Source organism: Dipteris shenzhenensis, chromosome 30 (assembly GCF_047967505.1).
Source record: "Dipteris shenzhenensis isolate YYH24624 ecotype China chromosome 30, Dip_SZ_1.0, whole genome shotgun sequence".
NCBI classification, from domain to species: domain Eukaryota; kingdom Viridiplantae; phylum Streptophyta; class Polypodiopsida; order Gleicheniales; family Dipteridaceae; genus Dipteris; species Dipteris shenzhenensis.
This window is the reverse complement of record NC_141625.1, coordinates 26,560,606-26,575,798: the sequence shown is the minus strand read 5'-3', so window position 1 is coordinate 26,575,798 and position 15,193 is coordinate 26,560,606.

The following is a 15,193-nucleotide window of genomic DNA, read 5'->3' as shown; positions in this document are numbered from 1 at the left end:
TATGGAGAATAAAAATTTGATTACTGTAGAATTGATACAATAGATGGCGTTGCCTCCCAACCGTGCGCTCCTGGGAAAGAAGCTTCGATGGCATGCCAAAAATAGTAGAAGATGGAGGCTAGATGCTAAGGAATCAGGGTTGCTGTAGCCAGTGATAAAATGGGCTTCACAGGCTTGCTCTTATATAGCCACCAGTCATAGTCGGTTAGGCTCAATTGGATGGCCGACCCAGTCCACCCAAAACGATCGACTGGGGGTCGGTCCCGAAATAGGTGACCGACCATAGGATAGAACTGGTGTGCAAAATAGAGCAACTAACCTATGGTCTCCGTTCGGCCCAGAGCCATCCGGGATCATCTGAGGCTCCAAACGGGCCCCGCAACCCGAGAGTGGGTTGCCCCGGGAAATGCTCCGTCTACCCTCAGTCCGGTCAGTCAAGGGATGCCTTCCCGCACTTGCATGTAGCCTAGTTGGCGGTGTGCCAACTCTATCTGAAGCCGTCCAGCCATCAGGCCACACATGGCCCCCATCCGGTGTCCAAACTAGGACCTACTGGATAACCGAGCTACTCAAATGCCTTCTCCTCATATGGGGGGCTTACAAGTAGAGTTAGCTGGTTCCCGTGTAGTTACATGAGAGTGGAGCATTGATATTTAACAGAACCAACAGCCATCTGTCTTCAGTAAGAAAGTTGAGAGAAACACAACGACGCTTGAAAGCCACAAGATACTCATTTGGGTTTTTTTCCACCCGTCCACAAAACACGGGAATGTCAGCCATGCTTGGAAGATGGAAAAGAGAGAGGCAAGACGAGGGTTATCTATGGACAAACAATAGAAAGAGGAAGCTTGAACTGAAAATCGAGTGAAGATACATCCACAAAGCACACATAGGCAGGGTAGGGTGTGACTGGTGTATTGTGAAATACTACCACGAAGAATCTTCAGCATAGAATAGCACATAGACAATCTTAAAAGGACTAACCCTCATGATATCACATCCATCTTTACAAGCAAGGGTTAGAGACACGGCGTTGCATGAGGTTGTTCATCAAGGCAAACAAGAATGCCATGACAAATGTCAACAGTTGGAGAGCTCGCACATCACCTTCAGCTTCTTCCAGTTCTTATAGTCGCCATGCTATTTCTTCAAGGGGTGTGCGATCTGGCATCCTTCTTTTGAGCAATGTCCTTGAGGACCTTTCTGATGATCTTCTGAAGTCGGTAAACTCGTATCAAATATGCCCAACACTTAGTTTCATGATGACCACAACCTTTGCATTCCTTACAAATGATCACCCTCCTTTGTGGCTTGTGGCTTTGTTGGGGTAGTGCTTTCACTCGCATCATGCGTGATTGAAGTACAAGCTTCACGTGCCAAGAAATTAGCAACTATATTTTGAGCTCGAGAGATATGCTGAATTTTTACCTCTTCAAATTGTTGGCACAGTTCCAATGCTTGTTGATGTCGTGGAACCAAGCCTTTGCTCCGCACCTTCCACCTTTCACTAACTTGTTCACACACTAGTTGAGAATCTCCTTGCACCTCAAGTTGCTTGATGCGATGCTCTTGTGCCTTTTGTAGCCCAAAAATGGGTGCCGAGTACTCACCTTGGTTGCAAGTACTTGCAAGTGCATACTTGCTATAACAATACTCCTCACCACCCGGTGAAGTGAGCTTCACACCCACACCAACAGCCTTGGTCGAAGGTTTGTAAGCTCCATCAAATTGAAGGATGCAAGATGTCATCACACCAAGACTGAAATTCGGACATCCCAAGTTTCTCGGTAGTCCAAGATAGGTAGAAGGAGAGGGTGGGGAGAATTCAACACTTGAGCCAAACGTTCAGCACCAAATAAACTTGCAATCCTTTGTTGATAGTTTATCTTTAGACCAAAAAGAATTACAACTTGAAGCTCGAAATGAGGCACAAAAGGTTGATTGGGTACAAATGGATTCCTTGGTTGAAACATTACCAACCATAGCCGAGGCCTAGAAACCTTTGTAGTGAGATTGAGAATAAACCATTCAAGACGAGCTTATCCACAGGAATTAACAAGCAAATGTGCCAAATCTCTCCCCGAGCTTGGGGAGCATCCCACCCTTCGATGAAGGACACCTTTTAATTACCTCCGAAGCAACAAGTAGCTCGATCACCGCAAAATGAGTAGAATTAAAATCAAAGTTCTCCCAGCATATCAATAGTTCTTCACCTTGAACCAACCATGGTGTATCATCCCACATGTCGTCTCCTTGAACAATGCATTAGACAATCAGCTGTTGAAGGTCGACATGAAGATAAAGAAAGAGATCTCGCCAATTGGTAGCCGTAATGAGCGGAGGACCAGGCACCAAATCCTTAAACTCGTCGAGAAGTGACGTACAAACAATTATTGGAAATAAAAATACAGCTACAATAGCATGGGAATAGCTCTTCCTTTGACCCTCAAAACCCAAAACAAAGAACACATGCTTGTAGGGTTTGAAAAGACAAGAATGTTGACATATAGTTCACGAAAAATGGAACAAGAGATGAGAAGTTAGGACCATTTTAGTAATAGACTCCAAAACTATCCCAAATCCAAGTCTACCCTATTCTGCATACTATAACATTTTCTCAGTAAATCAGAACATGAAAGTAAATACATAAATGGATAGAGCTCAAAGAGACAAAGATTTTGATATAGGTTTCGACCAAAACGGAGTAGGGAGCAAAAAATTATGGCCGTTTTACGACAAGGTACCAAAACAGTCCAAGAGCGACTTGAGCAATAGGAAAAGGCAATGATTTCTCTTACAGTAGGGGTTACTTCCATAGTACATATTGGACTGAGGTCGCCCTAAAGGGTAGAGAATCCCCTCAGAACAGATCCCAAAACAAGCCATACATGAGCACCAACGGAGCTCCCGAGCAAAGAGGGAAAAAATATGAGAAAATGGGAAAAGAAGGGAAGATCTTAGTTCTGGAAGCCAGGAAAGCTTCCCAATGGGAGATAACTACAAAGAAGAGAGGGGCTAAGACTCAAGGGAAAGGAGAGGCATAGAAGGAGCTAGATACAAGGCAACGACAAGGCTACAAGGAGAAAATAAGATGCTTGAGAGAGAGGGGAGGGGCTTCTTTTATAGTGCAATTCTCACCTTCCTTCATGTTGTTACATTTGCTGGAAGTAGATTCTTTCACCTCTTTGTGACATAAGGGCATGGGTCACCATCAATTGTCCTATCACAAGATGCTTCTTTATCATTTTGAGTAGAGAAATCAATAGTTCTCCCACATGGAGCCCAAGAGGACCCTCCTCTTTTCCACATGTCAACATCCTCCACATTCCACATAAGAATTCTAGAAGGATTCCACACTCGTCCACACTTTTCCACATGCCCTCCACATGCTCTCCATGTGCACTTCCTATTATTTTAGTACATTATTGAGTCCGTGTAGGCTTTTGGCCCACTCTAAATATATGACTCATTTCTATTTCCCAATTACAAAGCAAATAATATATCTTCCAAACCATTCTATCCCTATACCAAGATATTTATAATTCATACCCGTGGTATTTACAATGATGCACTCCACTCATACTCACATTTGCAATCATTTTCACTAATTATTCTAATTAGTGTCAAACCCACATTAATGATTACATGAAATAAAGTAGTCGACATCAAAAGATTGACAAGCCGCAACGAGAGTAGTCGCAAAGAGCCATCTCTCGCCACCAACTTCTCCATCACGCTTCTTGGTTCTTTGTCTCTGTGGCTAGCTTTTGTCACCTTGCGGGCCCCACAAATCCTCCCATAGGTTTCAAAACAAAATATTTTTTTGTTGTTGTCACATCTTTCCCCCCCCAGCAGATCCCCATGCTTGGCATGGGGGTCTGTTGGCCATGGTATTCATAGAGAAAACACTTTTAATCGGTACTAATTGGCACGTCCAGGGACCTCTTGGCCATTTGCATCTTCTAAAAGATAAGTGTTATTTTTGAAATTTTTCTTCACCCTAAAGGGACCTTCCTAGCTCCGAAGGAGTTTCTTGTCTAGCCGCTTCTCCACATGACCATCAAAGTTCATGACCAAGCTTCCTTCTTTAAGTTTTGGCTTCTTCTTCTTCTTCTTGGTAAGAGCATCATACCTTGCTTTGCGACGTTGTTGTACTGCCTCCAAATGTTGAAGTGCTTGAAGCCGCTTCTCATCCAAGGTCTCCGGCTGTACTAGATGTTGGGCATGTGTTTCTTCTTCGTTGCACAATCGAGAAAAAGTCATGCAAAGGCTTGAGATTTCCAATTCTATTGGCAAGATGGCCTCCACTCCATAAACTAGCTGAAAAGGTGTAAAACCAAGGGAGAGCTTATGAGTGGTTCTGTAAGCCCACAAAACCTCTGGACTATGCACATCCCACTTCCTTTTCATGGTGTCTACTAGCTTAGACAAGGACCCACAAAGCAAACCATTAGTTTTTTCCACAAGATCATTGCATGGGGATAATATGGATTTGATATAACATGATTTATTTTCAATTTGTGCACCAAAGATTCAATCAAGTCATTCCTAAAAGACCTCCCTCCTTCTGTAAGGATTTCCAAAGGGTAACCAAAATGGGCACATATAAACTCCTTGAGAAATGATGCCACCGTTGTTGCTTTGTTGTTGACAGTAGCTTTTGCTTCTGCCCATCTAGTTGCATAATCAGTTGCAACTAATATATAATACTTCCCTTGTGAAGAACAAGGAAGGGGGCCAACAAAATCCAAACCCCACCTCTCAAATGGACCATATGCTGGAATGGGATTTAAGGGCCCAGGAACCAATTGCTTGCATCCATATGCTTGGCATACCTCACAACTTTGGCACCACTCATGGACATATTTGTTGAGTCGGGGCCAATAATACCCTGTGTTAAGGATCTTTCGAGTTGTGCTAGCTAAAGCCAAGTGACCTGAACATTCATGACATAGCTCCATAATCCTTTTAGATTCTTCCAAGCTCACCCTCCTAAGAACCTTATCTTTACCTTGCTTGTATAGAACATCCCCAAGGATTGTATAAGGACGAGCCTTCCTTGTGAGCCTCTGCTTTTTTTGAGGGGTCAATCCATGAGGAAAATGTCCTTCATCTAAGTAATATTGAACATCTTGGAGCTTTGGTCAACCTGTATCTATCAATGCAAGAGTAGCTTTAGTGAAAGAAGCCATAGCTTTAGTAGCCATCTCATCAGCTCAAGATGATTATCTTTTTTTGAATATGCACAAACTTGCAAAACTCAAAAGCTTCCTTCAACTCCATCGCTCTTTTATAAAGATATTGTAGATTAGGACTCCGTGCCTTATAAACACCTTTCATTTGCCTAATGACCAGTTGAGAGTCCCCTTTAACCTCTACCTCTTTCACTCCTTCCTTTAGGCAATCTTCTAATCCACAGATCAATGCATTGTACTCAACCACATTATTTGATATTGCTTCAGGAAATTGCCTTACCCTTGGCCCATACCTCTTTTCCTTCTGGATCAAATAGAATTATCCCCCTAGCCCTAAATTTCCTAGAAGGGCTAAAGGCTCCATCAATGGCGGGGTCTCTAACTCTTCATCTAAGTCTTCCTTTGCCTTTGTTACTTCTTCTTCCTTCTTACCTGTAAGCAAATTTGCAAGAGAAGCTCTAGTGGTGCTTTCTGTAATAAAAGTGAAAGAGAACTCTTGAAGCTCACAAATCCACTTAGCAAACTTTCCAGCAGGATTGGGTTCGTGAACCAAAAATTGTAAAGTAGGTTGAGATGTAAGGAAGAAAAAAGGGCGAGGCAGCAAGTATGACCTAAACTTCTTCACTGCAAAGACCAAAGATAAACCTTCTTTCTCCATTTCACCGTACCTCTCCTCAGCCTCCGTGAGTTGGTGACTTGCATAATACACTGGTTGCATGCATCCTTGCTCACCCTTTTGAAGTGGTATAGCTCCCACCATTGAATGAGTTGACACACTTGGATTCACATAGAAATCATCCTCCCACCTAGGAGGCTGCATAATTAGACTTTGGCTCATGCATTCCTTAAGCAAACAAAATGCCTTATCTTGCTCTAGTCCCCATTAGAAAGATACATTTTTCTTTGTCAATAATTTATAGGATACATCTTTTTAGAAAACATATCAACAAAGCACTGGTAATACTTTGTTTTACCCAAAATGGCCCTCACCTCTCTGACATTACTAGGTGGTGGAAGGGCCATGATTGCTTGTACCTTCTTAGGATCCATTGCTATACCTTCCTTCGAGATAACATGTCCTAACAAAGCCACCTTCTTCCTGGCCAACAAACGACATTTTGTAGGATTAAGGCAACCTTTTGCATCATCAATACTTTTCAATGCAATCCTCAACTTTTCCAAGTAGGGTGCAAAAATCATCCAAAAATACTCTTATGAACTTTCCCAAGTAGGGTGCAAATACTTGGCTCATGAAACATTGGAAAGTTGCTGGTGCATTAGTTAAACCAAATGGCATCACCCTATATGCACACACCCCCCATGGTGTAATAAATGAAGTCTTCCTTTGTTCTTCCTCACAAATCCGAATTTGGAAGTATCCGGAGTACCCATCACATACTGAATATATTTTATGGCGTGTAACTTGATCCAATATCTCATCCTAAAATGGTAGAGGAAAATAATCCCTCTTTGCGCATGCATTCAGAGGGCGAAAGTCCACACAAACACACCATTATTTTCCTTTCTTGGGAGTAACCACCACTGGAGAAACCCACTCTGAATTCTCAACTGGAAAAATAAATCCAGCTTGGAGCAAGTTAGTTACATCCTTCCTGAGCACTTCTGCTTGTACCACTCCCAACCGTCTAAGCCTTTGCACCACTGGCTTGCTTTGAGGCTTCAAGTAAATTTTGTGCTCCACTAAGGTAACTTGGCGCACCTATGAGTAACAAATAGATTAGGAAACCCATCAAGCATTTCTAGGTATTCATATCTCTTTCAGTACCTGTTATAGTCTCATCAAGAAGAATCTCATTTTGTTGGCGAAGACTAGTGTGATCCACCACTTCCTCATACATGGTTGAAGATGATTCTCCTTCTGAAGCTCCATTTCCTTGATTGTCCCCCCAATCAACAAAGACCAAACACCACTCCTTCCACCTCTCCTTCTGAGATGGACTCCTTGGAGGTGCCACTTGTCTCGTGATCGGATGACTCAAACTCTGAGCTCTCGGAAGTTGAAGTTTCCTCCTTTACCACCTTCTTGTGGTGACTCGATGTTGTAGTGGACCTTCTTATTCCCTCCTTGTAGAATAAGATCACGTGTCTCCCACTTCTGTACTGCCTTCACTTGACGGGAGCCAAGGCCTTCCCAAGATCAATGGGTAAGCCCTAGCATCTGGTTTTGCAGGAATAACCTGAAATGTTGTAGGTACATAAATTCCACACACATCCACTACCAAATTCTTCACCATTCCTAGAGTTTTCACTCTAGTATTATCAACCAACTTAATACAATTAGGAGAGTTAAGAGAAGATAACTTCAAATCAGCATCTTTCATTGTCTTTTCACTCATGACATTTATCGATGCTCCCCCATCAATGTATGCATTAGAAATAGTCTGGCCATCTATGATAACATCAATAATAGGTACATCATCTCCCACATCTATGTCTACCTTTTGTGCCATAGGTGTCCCATTATCCTTTTTCTTCTTTTTCTTAGACTCCCTAGTGCTGGCCAATTTCCTCCATTCCTTCCTAAGTTTTGGAGAGAGTGCCAAAAGCTGCCCGAATGTGATTTATGCAGTCTTCTCTCCAAGGTCTGTCAATAGATCATAACTAAGAGTCCCTTGTCCAAGAGGAAAATCAGATTGTCCAATCTTTCTTCGAGATGACTTTTTCTTCTTATGTTCTGTTCTTTCTCTTCCTCCTCTTCCTCGTCACTCCTAGTTTTACGACTTCTTGTCATCAATGGCATCAAAGTTTCTTCCTCATCTTCCTCCTCTGAACATGTTCTTTCTAAGAGTACTACACTCTTGTCTTCTTTTTTTTTCAAATTTGGACATTTGGGACGATAGTGTCCCTTCTCTTGACATTCATTACTGGTAACATTGCTTTTATCCCTAGGCTTATCCTTAGTTCGTGGAGCCCTAGGTGGCTTGGCATTTACTAAGTGCAACTTCAAATCAACAAATTCTACCATCAATTGTGCAATATTATGATCCAGTGAGGGAGCAGATACCTGGGATGTTGAGGCTACCTCTACCTGATGTGTCAGAGTCATGACACTTGTAGATGGCTAAAATGCGGACTCAATTTTATGGGCTGCCTCCTTCTTCAAAGCAATGCAAAGAGCCTCTTGGAAATTACTGGGATTTTTGCTTAGAACTTCTCCACGCAAGGTAGAATCCAAACCATAAACAAATTTGCTCATCTTGAGATGTTCCATTGCTAATGAACCTTTAGAATCTCCCGTAGAAGATGAATAAGACTCAACCATGTGCAAAGTAGCTTGTTGGTACTTGATGAATAAATCCTCATACCTCATAGCGAAGGTCAAAACTGACTCTCCTTCCTTTTGGGAAATCTTCTCTAGTTGCAATAACAAGGAATTTGGTGACTTCAATGTCCCAAATCTCTTCTTCATTTCCTCGACCAAGCTTTCCCAATCATCCTTGATATCTTTTGGTAAGGCCTCGTACCAAGTTAAGGCCACACCCTCCAAGAAATCTGGAAGTATCTCAGCACATTCCTTCATAGACCAACCAGTCAAGCGGCATGCTCGATTGAATTCCCAAAGGTAACTCCTCGGGTCTTCTCCTTTTGATCCACAGAACACTGGAATGTTCTACATCTTGCACAAAAAATGAGCATAAAGAAGAAAGTCTTTGCTTGTAAATAAGCTGAGATTGTGAGGTTATGATAGGAAAATCCTAGGCAAAACGCGTCTCCACCAAAAGATGTGACACAGATTTTGGGGGCTTAATTCTAGTCACTTCTTAGAGTCAAAAGAAAAAGAGGGAAAGGAAAATAGACGAATCAAACCAAGATAAAGATATAAACATCAAAGGTGAGATCATAGTTCAACATGGGAAAGAGGAAAGGTTGAGGGGAAGCATTGATTTCTGCTAAGCGTTCAGCGCCGAATGTAAGAGCAAGCCTCTGTTGGAAGCAAATTTTCATACTAAGAACTACATGGATGGAAGTGAAGGGGCTGAATTGGTAGGGCTTATTCTCACGTATGGGGTTGTTGGGTTGCATCATTTTGATAAAGCTCAACACAAGAGTACCCACAATTATTGGAAATAAAAATACAGCTATGATAGCATGGGAATAGCTCTTCCTTTGACCCTCAAAACCCAAAACAAAGAACACATGCTTGTAGGGTTTGAAAATACAAGAATGTTGACATATAGTTCACGAAAAATGGAACAACAAATGAGAAGTTAGGACCATCTTAGTAACAGACTCCAAAACTATCCCAAATCCAAGTCTACCTTGTTTTGCACACTGTAACATTTTCTCAGTAAATCAAAACATCAAAGTAAAGAGATAAATGGCTATAGCTTAAAGAGACAAAGATTTTGATATAGGTTTCAACCAAAACGGAGTAGGGAGCAAAAAGTTATGGCCATTTTACGACAGGGTACCAAAACAGTCCAGGAGCAACTTGAGCGCAGTAGGAAAAGGCAACGATTTCTCTTACTGAAGGGGTTGCTTCCATAGTACATATTGAACTGAGGTGATCCTAAAGGGTAGAGAATCCCCTCAGAACAGATCCCAAAACAAGCCATACATGAGCACCAACGGAGCTCCCGAGCGAAGAGGGAAAAAATATGAGAAAATGGGAAAAGAAGGGAAGATCTTGGTTTTGGAAGCTAGGAAAGCTTCCCAATGGGAGAGAACTACAAAGAAGAGAGGGGCTAAGGCTCAAGGGAAAGGAGAGGCATAGAAGGAGCTAGATACAAGGCAACGGCAAGGCTACAAGGAGAAAATGAGATGCTTGAGAGAGAGGGGAGGGGCTTCTTTTATAATGCAATTCTCACCTTCCTTCACCCTGTTACATTTGCTGGCAGTAGATTCTTTCACCTCTTCATGACATAAGGGCATGGGTCACCATCAATTGTCCTTTTAGGAGGATTTTGACAAGTACCCCATCACAAGATTCTTCTTTATTTTTTTGAGTAGAAAAATCAATAGTCCTCCCACATGGAGCCCAAGAGGACCCTCCTCTTTTCCACATGTCAACATCCTCCACATTCCACATAAGAATTCTAGAAGGATTCCACACTCGTCCACACTTTTCCACATGCCCTCCACATGCTCTCCATGTGTACTCCCTATTATTTTAGTACATTATTGAGTCCATGTAGGCTTTTGGCCCACTCTAAATATATGACTCATTTCTATTTCCCAATTACAAAGCAAATAATATATCTCCCAAAGCATTCTATCCCTATACCAAGGTATTTATAATTCATACCCGTGGTATTTACAATGATGCACTCCACTCATAATCACATTTGCAATCATATTCACTTATTATTCTAATTAGTGTCAAACCCACATTAATGATTACATGAAATAAAGTAGTCGACATCAAAAGATTGACAAGCCGCAACGAGAGTAGCCCCGCCGTCTCTCGCCACCAACTTCTCCATCACGCTTCTTGGTTCTTTATCTCGGTGGCTAGCTTTTGTCATGTTGCGAGCCCTATAAATCCTCCAACAGGTTTCAAAACAAAATATCATTTTTTGTTGTCACACTAGTCCTTGCTTCACAGGGTGCTCGTTATTGGACCTGTCTTCCCACGTAACCTAATTGCAATCTATTGTGTGTTTGTTAGCATATCAACACTCCGAATGATCATGCCCAAACTTGGCACACACATCCTACATAACCTCATAGGGTGCTCATTCTTGGGCTTGGTTTCCTACATAACATAATCGAAATTTGTTGTGTATTTGTGAGCATATCAACACTCCAAATGATCATGCTCAAACTTGGCACACACATCATAGTTGAAATTTGTTGTGTGTTTCTTAGTATATCAACACTCCAAATGATCATGCTCAAACTTGGCACACACATCACAGTACTTGGTTTTATACTCCTCCCTGGTGTGTCTGTGACATGAGCATGTCACATCACTTTTAATTAGTTTTGGTTCTGCTACCTTAAATACCCATTTCTTACTTGTAAGGCTCTCTTGAGTTTAGAGGTGAGTTAAACCTTCTTTGTTGAATTTGATGTGTCTTCGTCCTTGCTCTCACTTTGATTCACTTTGATTCACCTTGTTTACTCCAATAGTCTGACAAAATATGAAGAGGGGGGAGGAGAAGAGTGGAGATGAGGAGAGAGGGCTCTGATGAAGTGCTCTCTGACATCAATGTGCTTTGTCCTGGAGTGATATACTGGATTCTTGGCCAATGCTTGAGCCGATTGATTATCACAGTATATTGTAGTTGGCTTTGACTCATCAAAGTAGTCTATTTTTGACAATAGTCTTCTAAGCCATATAGCGTCACATGCACCTGTAGTGAGTGCTCTATATTTTGATTCAGTCAAAGAGAAAGAAACACTTGGTTGTTTGTTCTACAACCATGATATAGCACCTTCACCAAGGAAAAATGCGTATCCCTGTGTTGATGTCCTGGTCTCATGATCTCCGGCATAGTCATTGTCATAGTATCCATGCAACTGTGGATGACTTACTCTATATTCTATCCCAAACTATCTTGTACCTCTGATGTATCTCAAGACTCTTTTGGATGCATTCCAATGAGACTGTTTTGGATTTTCCATAAACTGTGCTAGTGAGCTTACTGCGTAATAAAAATCTAGCCGATTGATAGTTAGATATATAAGAGATCCGATGAGCTGCCTATAGTACTTGTCATTGATTGTAGGCTTTTCTGAATCTTTAGTAAGTTTCAAACTCTGTTCCATGGGAGTGGTTGCAATCTTGCAATCTGCCATACGAAACTTCTTCAAGAGACTAACATATTTGAGTTGACTCATGAATGTGCTATCTGAATCTCTCAAAAACTCAATTCCAAGACAATAGTGCATAAGTCCAAGATCTTTCATTTCGAACTCTACAGATAAGTCTTATTTTAGTGATGAAGCTATCCTTGCTTCCTATCAGAATCAGATCATCTATGTACAAAAGTGCAATAGTGATGTCTTCCCCTTGAACTTTGTAGTAGAGAGTATCATTGGCATTGGACTTCATGTATCCTAGATCAGTAAAATACTTGTCAATTTTGCTGTACCAACTTCTGGGTGCTTGCTGTAAGCCGTAGAGACTTTTCTTAAGATGGCAAACCTTATTCTCTTTTCCTGGTTCAACATATCCTGCTGGTTGTTGAATGTAGACTTCCTCATCTAGATAACCATTGAGAAAAGCATTCATGATATCGAGCTGATACACATTCCATCTGCTGAGTGTTGCTAGTGATATCAAGAACCGTATGGAATCCATCTTTGCTACTGGAACATAAATCTCATCATAGTCCTGACCATATTGCTCTTGCAACTAGTCTGGCTTTGTATCTTTGAATAATTCCATCTGGATTATACTTCACTTTGTATACCCATTTGTTTGCTATGGCCTTCTTTCCTGGTGGAAGGTTGCATAATTCCCAAGTATAATTCTTATACAAAGCATCCATTTCTTCATTCATAGCAGTTTGCCATTATGGCTTGTCTACTGCGTCTTTGAAGTACACTGGCTCTTCTATAGCCATGATGGTAGTCATAAGAGCATAGTTTGTGGTTTCCACCTGAATTGCTTTGCCTTTCTAAGCATATGTCAATTTGGCTAGAGGTCTGCTTTCCCTAGTAGACCATCTAACCTATTGTAGCTCTGCTTAGGGTGTTGCTGGCAATTCTTGCTCTTCTTCATCAACCTGTTCTGTAGATGACTGTGAAGTCGATGCTTCTATCTCCTGTGTATTTGAGGTTTTCCATTCTAATTCCTCATCAAAGATTACATCTCTAGAGATAATGACCTTATGGTTGATGGGATCATACAACTTGTATGCTTTGCTTTCTTCACTGTAGCCAACCATGATGCATTTACGTGACTTCGCATCCAATTTCTTGTGGTGATCATCATGTATGTGGGCATATGCTATGCAACCAAATATGCGGAGATGCCCACTGTGTGGCTTGTGTCTAGTGAATGCTTCATAAGGAGTCATACCTTGTATCGGTTCGATAGGAAGCTGATTAAGCAAATAGTTTGCAATGGCTATTGCTTCTGCCCAATACTGATTTGGAAGATGCTTTTCACTAAGCATTGCTTTAGCACTATTTGCTAAAGTCCCATTATTCCTTTCAGCTCTTGCCTTTTGCTGAGGAATATCTGCACAAGTGAATTGTCTTCGATTGCCGTGATTTTTGCAAAAGTTCATGAATGTTGAAGACATGTATTCACCTCGTCTGTCTGATCTCATGACTTTGATCTTTCTACCTGTCTGGTTTTCTACCATGGCTTTGAATTCTTGAAATCTGGAAAACACTTCATATTTCTCTTTTAGAAAGTAGACCCAACAATATCTGCTGTAGTCATCGATGAAGGTCAAGTAGTAAAGTGAACCATTGATGCTGTGGGATTGGGCATAACCCCATACATCTGTATGTATCAAATCAAGAATACCTCATGCACGAGAGGTACTTCTGACAAAATTGGTTCGCTTTTGTTTGCCGATGCAGCATGCTTCGCAAACTTTTCCAAGAAATTGTAGCTTTGGAATCCCAATTGCCATATTTTGATTCCTGAGATCTAACAAGTACTTGGAATTGACATGACCATATCTCTTGTGCCATTTTGTAGATAGTGGCATCTATTGTGGTTGAGCTGACATGGCATGCTTATCTGGTACTATAGCTAGCATTCTGTACAATCGTCCTTTCTTGACACCTTTTGCTACTAGCTGACATCTTCTGGATTTGTCTCTGATAGTGCATTCATCTCCATCAAAGATGACTCTGTAGTTGTGTTCTGTCATTTGACCTACTATCACAAAAGGTTCTTGCTAAGCTTCGGAACATAGAGCACATCTTTCACCAATCCTTTCGTACCAATGAAATTGTTCATAGGGATAACCTCTGTCCCTTGAACTAGATTTGGTGTATTGTCTACTGTGTAGATGACATTTTTCTGACCTTCTAATTGGTTCATCTCTGTGAACCATTCCTAATGATTTGTCATGTGAGATGATGCACTGCTGTCTATATTCCAAGGAACCTGTTCCACTTGGTCGACTTGATAGCTGAAATCCTATTTGGGATTGTAATCAGTGTCTAGGTACAAAGTATTAGTTTGCTGCATTCCCTCACTTGCAAGAAACATATTCCCATGTTCATTTGCAAAATGACTGCGACTAGAATGTCCACCATGATGATTTCCTCTGCCATGGAAATTCCCTAGATTGACCGCCTTGGTCATACTGCTTTTTGCGGCAATCTCTTTCATAGTGTCCAAACTTGTGATAGTAGTTGCACTGGATGTTTGACACGTTGGTGGATGCATTCCCTCGTCCTTGGAATCTTCCTCGGTTGGAATGATTTCCTCTTTACTGATTCTGATGTTGTTGAGGATGATGCTGATGCTAATGCTAATTTTGCTGATGATGACCTTATTGTTGCTGGATAATTACTACTTCTCTGATATGATCTACCTCTGCCTTTGCCTCTGCCTCTGCTTCTATCTGAAGCTGTGAATGCCTGATCATTAGAATGACCTTTTCATGCTTGAATGGCCTGCATCCTAAGTTCTTCACTAAGTAGGACTGACTGAAGTTCTTCTAGCATCAGAATTTGCCATTGGATGGAAATACTCTGGACTAGATTCTCGTATCCGTCTCCTAGTCCATTCAGGATGACTTGAATCATTTCTACTGGGTTCATGGTCTCTCCTGCTGGTGCAAGTTGATTATTGTAGTCTTTTATCCAGAGTACATAAGCATGACCGGTTTCGCTATAGTTGTGGAACTTTGGTTGATTTGGTTTCTCAGTGTGAGAATCCTGGAAGTGTTCTTTGACTCGTAGAGAGCTACGAACATATCCCATGCTTATTTTGATGTCTTGACTGTGTTGAGATGTCCTAGCATGACATCTTGCACATTCTGCTTGATTAGATGATAGGCATACTTGTCTTTCTTATCCCATTCTACCTGAGCTCAGGCAATGGCAGGATCTGCTATAGG